Source organism: Acinonyx jubatus, chromosome C2 (genome assembly GCF_027475565.1).
Source record: "Acinonyx jubatus isolate Ajub_Pintada_27869175 chromosome C2, VMU_Ajub_asm_v1.0, whole genome shotgun sequence".
In the NCBI taxonomy this organism is placed as follows: domain Eukaryota; kingdom Metazoa; phylum Chordata; class Mammalia; order Carnivora; family Felidae; genus Acinonyx; species Acinonyx jubatus.
The window spans coordinates 45,873,735-45,886,700 of record NC_069384.1 but is presented as its reverse complement, the minus strand read 5'-3'; the positions used below and the strand labels follow the sequence as shown (position 1 = coordinate 45,886,700).

The 12,966-nt window shown below is 35.5% G+C and overlaps 1 long non-coding RNA gene across 1 annotated transcript; it reads left to right on the top strand.

Annotated features, from left to right (window-relative positions):
- Positions 1-232: 232 nt before the first annotated feature.
- On the top strand, positions 233-10,350 carry LOC113604767 (uncharacterized). Its single transcript, XR_008297616.1, has 4 exons — positions 233-935; positions 4,243-4,556; positions 6,738-6,846; positions 6,929-10,350. It is a non-coding gene; the product is annotated as an uncharacterized LOC113604767 (long non-coding RNA).
- Positions 10,351-12,966: the final 2,616 nt, after the last annotated feature.

Sequence of the window (12,966 nt, the reverse complement as noted above, 5' to 3'; positions counted from 1 at the left end):
TTGTAAAATTTACTTATGAATCTTATATAATACATAATTATAAAATGTACTCATAATATATTCCAATAAGATTTATTTTTCATATATAAAAGTATATAGTGTATGATTATATATGATATATATATACAATATTATATGATACATATTATATATAATTATATAATATAATCTTAATATATACATATAGTATATCCCAATAAGATTTATTTTTCACACCTTTGTTTACTCACCATTTTTCTCTGGTCTCAAATAAAACCCAGACTTGTAGCACTGGATTATTAATAAGGTACCAGTGGGAATTTTAGTAATCTAGAATGGAGAAAAGGTAGGGACAGCATTTTTTTCTTGGTTAGTCACTAAAATTAAACTGAAACAAATTTATGAATTCCCTTCTCTTTCCAGAGGCTTGTATCAGGGTGGGGCAAAGAACCACAATGAAGCCTACTCTCACAAATTATCTTGGTCTGGCCAGACAGACTGGGAACTTTCTGGTTTATTGTCCCTAGAGCAGCCCTGATAACTGGGGCAGAGGGTGAAGCAGGGAGGCTCTGAGTGTTCCCTGCTCTCTAAAGGACTGATTTCCCATCTGCCATACCGTCAACATGTTTTAGTAAGTGTTTGGCCTCACAGGGAAAGCTGCCAGCATCGTTTCCTATCTGGCTCTGCTGTATCAAGTCCAGAGGAAACCTGTTTCAGTCACTGTTCTCCTGGAACCACCCACATCATTAGGCAGGAAGGGCAGGGGGAGCGTGGAAGTAAGATGTGAAGACGTGTCATTGAAAAGAGGTGGTGTTTGGGAAAACACTTTGGGGCGTGTCCTGGTTACGAAAACAAAGAAGGCTAGGCCCAAAACGCCTGGAACTGGGAGGGAGTTTGTTGTAATCAAGAGCCCAGTCTCCGGAGGAGGGTGGGAGGAGGGTATGTCCTCAGAGAAGGTAACCCGTCGGGATTCCATCAGTGACAGCAGTTGAGTTTGGCTTAGTCTCTGCTAGTCCTTTCGGCTGGCCAGAAACATTTGCTCTGTGCTCTTTTTCAGTCTGCCCTAGCATTTATCCTATCACAGCAGAATTGACAGTAATTATAGCTCTGTCCATTTTTCCCTTCTCCTGCCCTATATATTCATTTTTTTTATTCCTTCTTTCCTTGCTTTACTCCCCCCTATTATTTTGTTTGTTTGTTTTTATTCATGTATTCAATTTAACTGCTGACACCTATAGATATATATGGCTTTCTTAATATCTTCAGAACACAAAGACTAATGGTCACTTGTTTGAGGATATGGACAAAAGCATATTTGTAGCAAATACCATGTGTGTAGTTTATATGGTTTATAGAATGTTCTTTTGGTTAATGGGATTATTTTGCCATATGGGAGTTAAATCAGGAGCTTTTTATTGCTGGTGCTTTGAGGAACTGAACTTAATCTAACCTTACCGAGGAATGTTGAAGAATGTGACTGATTGTATATGCTGGTTACACTGTCAGGGGCAACTGTAGGAAGTACTGATAAAGAATCATGAAGAACAAAATGAGAATAAGCCTGCTCAAGAATTATGAAAAACAGGATGTCAGAGTTCATTTGATGGAACTACTGATGCAAACTGAATAACTACTGATGGTTTATGAAAAGTAGGACAACGAATTGTAACTTCAAGTCCATATTAACAGAGCCCAATAGCCATTATAGCTTTGTAGCCACTTGCTGGCTGCCAGCATGAATTCAGGTTTTTGTTTGGTTTAGTTTGGTTTGTTTGGTTTTGCTCAATAGTAAACTTACCTAATTTATATTTATGAATTGGCCCATTCATTTGGACTTCAATTTCTTTTCTCTCCCACCAACAATGTTGAATAAATATCATTGTGTTGGCTGGTTCGGGCCTGAGCTCAAGTTCCCTTTTCTGCAGTTTACCAGCAGGAATATCAGTAAGCTGCTGGTAAGCAGTGTCCTCATTTGCAAATTTTGGGATGGTAATAGCTACATTGCAGGAATGTTGTAAAGATTAGAGGCACTTATGTAAAGCCTCTGGTATATAGTGGGTAATACCCAGTAAGTATTCTTTAAATGAAAGAAATACTGCTTATGACAAATTAAATAAATTATGAATGTTTCTTTGCATGGACTATTATGTCATCATGTAAAATAAAATTTCCAAAGACTATATTACTGTGGGACAAATGCTTATGGTAAAATATAAAGTATAAAGGTGGGCCACCAAACCTGACACATGGTATGATTTAAACAGTACAAATAAAAATTCTGCAAAGAAGAAATGTTTGGAAGGACATAGACCAACATGTAAAAGTGTGTGCGTTGGCTGTGTCCCCCCTTTTCCATGTTGGCAAAGCATGGCTTTTATGAAATGGAAATAGCAGGCACTGCTTCGTTAGACCCTTTGCATGCACCTGTGGCAGGGACACCAGTTCTGGGCAGTGGAAAATATAAGAAAGGGTTTTCTGAGAAAGGGTCTTCCTCTCTAACAAAAAGCAACACATGGGAGCCCATTTGGGGGCCCCAAATATTGTCATATTTACACATGGTACCTGGCATGGGAGTGCCATCTTGCAAGCGTGACGGTTATCAAGTCAATATAGCAGGTATGGCAGACAGAGTCCTGCCACCTGATGAAATTGTAGAGTTGCTCTAGCAAATCTGGAAATGTTTTCCTCCAGAGTTTTTGGTTGTAAAGTAACAAAGCCCTATTTTTTAAGCGTCTTTCAGCAGTGTGTTCTGTTACTTGAAGATGAATATTCACTAACTGATTTGAAAATATAGCTATTTTTTTTTAATTTTTTTTCAATGTTTTTTATTTATTTTTGGGACAGAGAGAGACAGAGCATGAACGGGGGAGGGGCAGAGAGAGAGGGAGACACAGAATCGGAAACAGGCTCCAGGCTCTGAGCCATCAGCCCAGAGCCCGACGCGGGGCTCGAACCCACGGACCGCGAGATCGTGACCTGGCTGAAGTCGGATGCTTAACCGACTGCGCCACCCAGGCGCCCCGAAAATATAGCTATTTAAATTTTTAACTAAAATTTTTTTCTCAACTTTTTCACTTTTCCAGATTTCTAAATCTTTAAATTAGGAAAAAGTATCTTAGGTAGCAAGTTATTGGATCTTCACATAGTAATGTATTGGTGTTATTTGACCTTAACTGAAGGATGGTTTCTAAGAGCTCTTGAATAACCAACCATTTCCTCTCTTTCCTTCACACCCTCCTGACTCCTCAAAATACTTTAAATGTCACCCCAGTAATTGCTACCATGCAGATCAAAAGAATTTATGAAAGTCTCTTTTGATTATTCCATTTTGACCAAATTGTTGGCTCTCGCATATATTATACAAAATATTACAAAGTAATAAAGATGAATAGCATTCACCAACTTGGCATTTATGGATGGCTTTTTTTTTTTTTTATGAAAGCTCTACACCCAGTGTGGGGCTTCAACACATGAACCTGAGATCAAGAGACATGCTCTACCAACTGAGCCAGTCAGGCACCCCTATTTTGTTTCTTTTGTTCAGTATAATCACCTACCATTACTATGTCTCTTATCATTTATGGTACCAAGTAAAAGTCAACAATCATGATTTAACATGTGATTTTTTTTTTCCAGCAAAGTGTTATTAGAAACCTTAAAATATTTATTTTAAAGTTCCTATGACCTAATTCTTATCACGGGATAATTCCCTGCCTTATTTTTTATATGCTACACAGTTATAGGATCTTTGCAAACATATTACTTAAGCCTTCATTTTATAGACCAGAAAACTAAGGCTCAGAGAAGTTAGGGTCTGTGGCAAAGATTGCACAGTTGACCGAGCAGGAACCTAACGACCCATACTCTGTGACTACCGACCGAGAACTCTTTTAGCCAAATATTACAAAAAGTAAAAACTTCACAGTAGCTACTTTTCCCATTTAGCTTTTTTTGTTTTTGTGAAATATTTTCTTATTAAATGAGGGATGACACAGATGCCAGGTATTATAGTCACAGTATTAAAATTCTGGGGCCAAACAGATTTATTTAATTTGGTTCTTTTCAAAAAAAAAAGTGCTTTGTGATTTTTCTCTTTATACCTTAGTAAAATTTTATATATAATACATTTGCAAATATAGTGTCTTAAAGTTAATGATTTCATTTTTAGTTTAGAAAATATGGACATGGTATTAATGTTAGGGCTCAGCATTTCTCTTCATATTAAGTTGTTCTCAACCTTATTAAACCTCCTTGCTTTCACAGGTTGATAGGAAATAATGACAATATAAAGGACATCAAACAAGGGGAAGATATTTTGGCTTTTTATTTGATACTCCAGGAAGATCTGATGTCATATCCCTAAAAGGACAAATCAGACCAAAGTGAGGCTCCAAGACGACTGGGCTTTTTGGACATAATCTTATCAACACATGATCTGGGGAAAAATTACTCACACCCTGAAAACTTTAGTTTTCTCATGTGTTAAATAGGGACAATCAAATACCAATTTCTGAAGACTGTTCTAATAATTAAATGAGACATTCCTTATAAAACACTTAGCAGAACACCTGGCAAATGTAAGTAACATTGATTGGTCTTTGTAAATGCCACTTTCCCATTAGTCACTTTCATTTTATCTTCTCCTTTTCTCTTTCCTCCAATTAATTTTACATCCTTTCCAACTTTTTCCTGTCCTTTCCATTTCTGCCATCTTTGCATTCTTCCACTCTTCCTTTCCTCAGAATCTTCTTCTCTAGATATTTTTTCATTCTTGTCTGTGCGGATTGTAACCTTAGCTAAGTAGTGGTGGCACTCACAGAGTTGCTGACTTTCAGTCTCTTCTATTCCTCTGCCTAATGGTTATCATAGATCTTTTTTTTCTGTTTCAATCATACTTCACTTTAAAAAAAAAAAAAAGAGGCATACCTCCTTAGTAGATCTTTTGGTTCCTTGGTAGATCTGTATGTTCTCTTTAAGACCCCAAATATAGATATTTAAAATTTGCAGTTTGCGAAAAAGATGAATTTAATTTCCTATGTAGTAAACACAATAACTAACATTTATTTAGAGCAGACTATGTACCAAGTTCTGTTCTGTGCATTTCATGTTTATTAACTGATTTAATTACCCAGAAGGGCACAACACAAATATTGTACCTAGAAGAGCCCACCATCTGACAGTTTTTATTTTGTATTTCTTTAAACATTTAATTTTTTAATTTTAAATTTCTTTTATTCTTTTTTTGTTTTTTTTGAGAGAGAGAGAGAGAGAGCATGAGTCTGAGCAGGAGAGGGACAGGGGGAGAGAGAGAGAGAGAGAGTGAGAGAGAGAGAGAAAGAGAGAGAGAATCCTAAGCAGGCTCCTTGCCCAGCATGGAGTCCAAGGTGGGGCTGGATCTCACAAGTGTGAGATTGTGACCTGAACCAAAATCCATAGTGAGATGCTTAACCGACTGAGCCACCCGGGAGCCCCTAACAGGTTTTTTAAATTAATTTTTTTTAGAATAAAACTGTATGCCCACTATATAAAATTATGACAATATTAATAAGTGCATAGAAAGTAGATTGCTCCTATAATTCCATGATCCTGATATAATCAGTTACCATTTTAATATATATCTTCACACATGCATATATGTTTTGTAGACATACATATATAAGTGAGATTCTGATAAAGTATTTTGTGATAAATATTTTGTGATAAAGTATTTCTTGATGTTGAGATAGGGACTGTAGATTAGGTTCTAGCAGGGAAGCACAGTGATGCATATTCCCTTTACTGATGAAAGGTCTTCTTCCCTTTGGAAAAGTCAACATTTCCCAGTCACCACACATATTCAAATTACAGTGGCAAGGATGATGTATGGTGGTGACAAATGACAGATTGGGAGGAAGTAAAGAAAGGTTACTACTCTACAATCTCTGTGGGAACTTACTGTTATCTTGGAGAAAGCTAGTGAAGCATCTCTGGATCTCCATGATCTTTATCAATCAGCATGCACCTATTACCATTCTCTAAAAGGTGATTTTTATAAGAGAGGCATCACAGATGTTCTGAGAAGATAGCAAGTGGAAGATAGGTCTCTTCTTTAGAACTCCTAATAGAGTTCCTTCCATTGATGCTTTGTGTTTCATATTACATAAAAATACAGAACTGATAGAGTAGTAAGCTTCCATAAGGAGGTTTCACTAAGAACTAGTATCTTTGGCCTAAAACTTCAGGGTTCACCTAGGTCAGCAATGTTGCAGAACAACATAGGGAGATTCTGAAATTCTTACAATAGGTCACAAGGAGTTGAATCACAGACTAGGTTAGACCAGAGGTAGGTTTATAGCTGGAAAGAGGAAGGAGAGAGAATTCTTGAAGTAATCAGGATTAAACCAATTGTGAACCTTCCGCTTTGGGAATGATGTAACTGGCAAATTTTGTGCCCTTCTTTTATGGCCCCACCCATGATTAGTGCTTAAGTCAAAATGGGAATTTCCATTAGATGAGTGATACAGTCAGTGGATTAATCTGAGAAAATCAAGGGCAGTTTGACATTGAAAATATTGACTGAACTTGTCAGAGAATTCAATTTATAAGTGAGAGGTGATTTATATCTACAAGTGAGGACCTGACATCTTGGTGTCCCACTAATTTTACTGTAAGTCTAGTGTCAACTAATTAATTTAACTATATTTGGGGTAAACATTTTATATCACTATAATAAGATCTTGAAGAGATAGTGTTTTGTTTTGTTTTCTTTTCTTTTCCAGTAACACGGAGTAGCTGGTTACAGATCAAACCTTCCCTTGAGAATGTGACATGCTGGACAATATATAAAGCCATCAATCTGAAGGCAGTGGGGAATTCTGAAGCCACAAGGTAGGTCACGATTCCTGGGAGAAAGTGCATTGGACAAACTGAGGAACCTTCCCAAATCTTCTAGGGCCTAACTGTCTTCCAGGTCCTCAAACTTACTGTGGATCTAAGGTCACCACCACTTCATCCATAGATCCACAGACTGCCTCAGCCTCTGCCCAGGTGAGGCCAATCTCCAGCATGGAAACCTTTGTGCTTGATGTGGTCTGAGCTGCTGCAGCTATGGCAGGAGGCCCCACTGTACCCAGCAAGTATCTGATTTGTGTCACTAGTTCAGGAATTGGATGAAGCAACATGCTGCAGGCTATAGAATTTTGTTTCCACAGTAGGTCTGAAGAGGGCAGTTGAAAAACTTGGAAATGCAGAGAAGTTAATGCCTTGTGGGGTAAATTTTGACCAATGAAAGAAGTCATTCAGTGAAGGAAGCCCCTGAATAAATTCCTCTTCCTTTCTCCAACAGACTATTCCAAGACAGGCTGCATCCAAGCAGTGAGCTGTGTCTCTTTGTGAAGCTGTGGTCATCTGCGATATTGCACTAGTTTGTATTTGCCCTTCCTTCTTTTCTGCCCAACTTTCTTTTCCCTTTACTTTGGTGTCTCAGAGTTATACCTCCTATTTTTTTCTAGGGAACTTAGGCTAAGACAGAATGAAAGTACAGAGAAGTGAGCCCAATTTAGCTCTGTAGACATTTGTCTATGTGTAAGCAGAACGCAAGAGGCTGAGATGCTGAGCAGAGTTTCCAACAGTCTTACAGTGTTGGTAAGAAAAAAATGGACTTAAGGACCAAGGAGGAGAGGCCCAGGCAAACACTCCAGTTCTAGCTTGTAACTCCAGAAGGGACAGACATTACCTCAAAAATAATGAAGCTGGAATTAAATCAACTAAATCTTTGATGGAATGAAAATTAATCTGTCTCTTATCCAACTGCCAAACAAAAATAAATTCTCTCTGGAAGATGGTATTGTCTAGAGTCTTAAAATATCTGTATAATTTGTCACATGTATTGTCTTGTGTGGCTGCAAGTAAACAATTACTATGTTTATCAGGAGATGAGACCATATGACAGAAAAACAAGAGAAAACCATATTATAGAAACATACTCACTGGAAATCCAAGTATTGGATAAAATTTCAGCATAAAACAGGAAAATATCAAAATTATTCAAATATAAATTCTATAAATTTATAGAATCTATAAATTGATTGAACTAAAATCTATAAATTGATTGAAGCAGATTAGGTATAATTAAAAGAGAGCATTAGTAAATTGGAACACAGACTGGGAGAAAATATCTACTACAAAGCACAGAGAGAAAAGAAAATGGAAAATACACACAAAAAAAAGAGGAAACATACAAGATCTATGGGAATGGTGAAATATTTAACATGTATGTAATTGAAATCTACCAAAAAGAAAAAAGAATAAACAGATGAGAAAATGAAGCAGACAGAAAATTTAAAAATCAAAATGACAGGACTTTACAAAATGTCAAGCCACAAATTCAGGAACTTATAAACACCATTCAAATTAAGTACAGATAAAACAAATATGGGTATATCATAGTAAAAGTGTTCAAAAGAACACAGACAAAGGCAAAATATTAATACAATCCAGAGGAAAAAGATATCTGATCTTCAAAATAGCAGCAATTAGACAGATTTTCAATTCTCAAAAAAAGAAGGTAGGCCACAAACATAAAATGACATCTTCTATCAGAGCTAGAGGAAACTAACTATACTAGAATTTGATAACCACAGAAAATGTCTTTTTAAAGTGAAAGCAAAATAAAGATATTTTCAAATAAAAAGACAGAGAATTATTCACCAATTTATACTAAGGAAATACTAATGGGAGTTCTTTAGTCAGAAGGTAAATTATTCCAGACAGAAAGCATAATGAAATTGGAAGAAATAAAGAACAACAGAAAAGATAAATACATGGGTAAATCTAAACGAATGTGTAATGTATAGAATAATAATAATATCTGGAAGTGTTTGAGTTCTATACAGAAGTAAAATCCATGACAACAATAGCACAAAATGTAGGGAAAGGGTAAATGGTGTTAAACTGTTCCATGAGCCTCGTGTGGCTTGTGAAGTAATTTATAGTTTTTTAAAAATATTTATTTATTAATTTCGAGAGAGAAAGCATGAGTGAGGGAGGGGTAGAGAGAGAATCCCAAGCAGGCTTCTCACTGTCTGTCCTAAGCCCTAGGAGGGGCTCGATCTAATGAACTGTGAGATCATGACCTGAGCCGAAATCAAGAGTTGAAGCCTTAACCAACTGAGCCATCCAAGCACCCCCGGGAAGTAATTTAAATATTAATTTTTGTCAGACTTTAACAAGTCAAGGATGCATGTAGCATTTTCCAGAGTAAAAGCTAAAAGAATAGTGAAAATGTATAATTAGCAAGCAATCCAGGTGAAATATATAATAAATAAAAGCCTAATTCAAATCACTGCAGACAAGAGGGAGGAAAAGAGAGGGAATGGCAGAGAAACAGCAAGAAAATCAAACATTAAATTTGAACTTCTAAACATAAGTAATTGTGTCAAATGTAAACAGGCTAATATTCTAATTAAAAGACAATAGTTATTAGACTTGATAATAAAAAATATTATGTTCTGCTTGCAAGAGATACATCTTAAATATAAGAATGCACAAAGATTAAAGTAAAAGGACAGAATGTGTAAACCATACAGACACAAAACAATACAGGGCTGATACACTAATATCAGATAGTGTAGGTTATAAACATTTACTTAGGGATGAATAGGATATTTCAAATGATAAAAAGTTTAATTCATCAGGAAAATATAATATTCTAAACTCAAATGACTTAACAAGAAACTTTTGAAATATATAAAGCAAAACCATACATACAAAACCACAAGAGAAGAAATAGGCAATCACGATGGGAAAATTTTAACACAAATCTCTGAATAACTGATGGAGCAAGCCAAAAGAGGAAGGGGGAGGAAGAGGAGGAGGGAGAGGTGGAAGATGAGGAGAAAGATCAGTAGACCTTCAATAGATCTGAACAGCACAATTAACAACATTTACCTAATTCACATATATATAAATCATTGTAATCAGCAACTGTTGCATGTGCATTCTTTCTAGATACACATAGAACATTTGCCAAAATTGATTATATGATGAGCCCCAAATAAAGTGTCAATAAATTCCAAAAGATTGAAATGCGGTCATTCTATGATGACAGTTCAATTAATCAAGAGATCAATAAGCAAAAGATAATTAGGGTTAAAAAAAAAAAAGCCTCAACAGTTACCTCACTCCATAGACAAAAATTAACTCAGAATGGACTATATACCTAAATATAAAGGAAAAAAATATACAAATCTCCCATAAAACACGTAAATCCTTTGTGACCATTGGTAGGCAAAATTCCCTAAAATGGGACACACACACACAAAAAACCAAAAAGTGCTAGCCATATATATACGTATACGTATATACATATATGTATATGTATATGTATATGTATATGTATATGTGTATATGTATATGTATATGTATATGTATATACGTATATGTATATACATATACGTATACGTATATACGTATATGTATACATATACGTATATACGTATACGTATATACATATATACATATACCTATATACATATACATATATATACATATACATATATACCTATATACATATACATATATACATATATATACATATACATATATACATATATACATATACATATATACATATATACATATACATGTATGTATATATACATATATGTATACATATGTATATATATATACATGTATATGTATATATATATGAATGAATGAATTGGGCTTGATAAAAATAAAAAATTTCTGCTCTTTAAAATACCCCATTAAGAAAGTAAGACAATATAAAAAGTATATCTGCAACTGAATAATAAGAGAGAACAAAAACCCAGTTTTAAAATACAAGCACAGGGGCACCTGGGTGGCTCAGTTGGTTAAGCGTCCACCTCTGGATTTTGGCTCAGGTCATGATCTCACAGTTGTAACATGGAGCCCTGTGTCAGGCTCCACACTGGGCATGGAGCCTGTTTAAGATTTCTCTCTCTCTCTCTCTCTCTCTCTCTCTGCCCATCCCATGCTTGTTCTTGCTCTTTCCCTAAGTATCAAAACAAATAATAAAATATGAGCCCAAAATTTGAACAAATATAGATCTAGAAATGACAAACAAGTACATACAAAATGCTTACCATCATTAGTCATCAGAAGAAATATAAATTAGAAGCATAATGAGATACCACTACAAACCTATAACAACTAAAAGTAAAACGGTTGACAATACAAAGGGTTGGTGAGGATGTAGAGTAACGGAAACTCGTAAAGTGGGAATATAAAATGGTACAACTCATTCAGAACATGGTTTGGTAGTTACTTATCAAGTACCATTTTACCCAGCAATTTCACATTAGGAAAGACAGGAGGACATATGTGCATACATATTCAAAAATACTTGTAACAGCTTTTTTAAAAAAAATTTTTATTTATTTTTGAGAGAGCATAAGTGGGGAGGGGCAGAGAGAGGGGGACTGAGGATCTGAGGTGGGCCCTACGCTCTTGGCAGTGAGCTTGATGAGGGGCTTCAACTCAAGAACAGTGAGATCATGACCTGAGCCAAAGTCAGTCTCAACCAGGTGCCCCAATACTTACATCAGCTTTACTCAAAACAGCCCCAAACCAGAAAAAATGCAAATGCCATCAACAGGTGAACGGATTCATAAACTGTAGTATTCATACAATGAAATACTTCTCAGCAGTGAATGGGAACAAACTACCAATGCATGCCACAAAACCACTACGTTGACAAAATAAGCCAGACAATAGAAGATTACATTCTCTATGATTCCATTTATATGAAGTTATACAATAGGAAAATCGTAATCTATAAAGCACAATAGTGGTTTCGTAGGTCAGGGATGTGAGAAAATTGACTACTGAAGAGCAGGAGGAAACTTTATGGGACATGAATTCGTTCTTGAATTTGTTGGACGTTACACAGGTGCATACATTGGTCAAGATATACTGAACTATATAAATAAGTATAATTTAATAGTACTTACATTATAATTCAATAAAGTCAGTTTAGAAAAAAAAAGAGACTTAAAAGACATATAAATAAAGTAGAAAATTTCCAAATGTTTGGAAATTAAGCAGAATAGTTCTAAATGATGAATCAGGCTAAAAAAAATGACAATAAAAATTAGCAAATATTTAAAGTGAATTGATAGTGAATATGCAGAATATCCAGACTTGCTAACCAAACAAAAATCATGCTTAAAGAGGAAATTTATAGCCTTAAGTGCAAATATTAAACTGACTCTAAATTAATTATTTACATACCCAGATAACTAAATCTCTAATTTCAAGGGGTTATGAAAAGAACTGCAAATTAGGGGCACCTGGGTGGCTCAGTCAATTTAGCATTCAACTCTTTATTTTGGCTCAGGTCATGATCCCAGGGTCGTGGGATTAAGCCCCACATCAAGTTCTGTGCTCAGCGTGCTTAAGATTCTCTCTCTCTCTTTCTCTCTCTCCCTCTCCCTCTGTCCCTCTCTCCTGCTTGCTCTCTCTCTCTAACATAAAAAAACTAAAATTTGAGTTAAAAATAAAGCTGCAAATTTATAGAAGTGATCAATTAACTCAAAGGTTGGTTCTTTGAAAAGAATTAATACGTTGATGGAGTCCTGATAAGACTGATCTAGAAAAAACAAAGAAGGCATAGGTAATATCTGCAATGAAAAAGAAGACATCACTACAGATCCTATGAATATTAGAAACATTATAAAAGGATATTTTATACAACTTTAAGCCAATACATTTGAAAACTTAAATAAAATAGTTAGTTTCTAGAAAATCAAAACTGATTGCAACGGAAACAATAAGAAATAGAGAGTACAAATAATCCTATGTCTATTGTAAAAAAATTAGATCTTTGAGGGGCGCCTGGGTGGCTCAGTTGGTTAAGCATCCGGCTTCAGCTCAAGTCACGATCTCATGGTTTGCAAGTTTGAGCCCTGCATTGAGCTCTATGCAGACAGCTCAGAGCCTAAGCCTGCTTCAGATTCTCGATCTCCC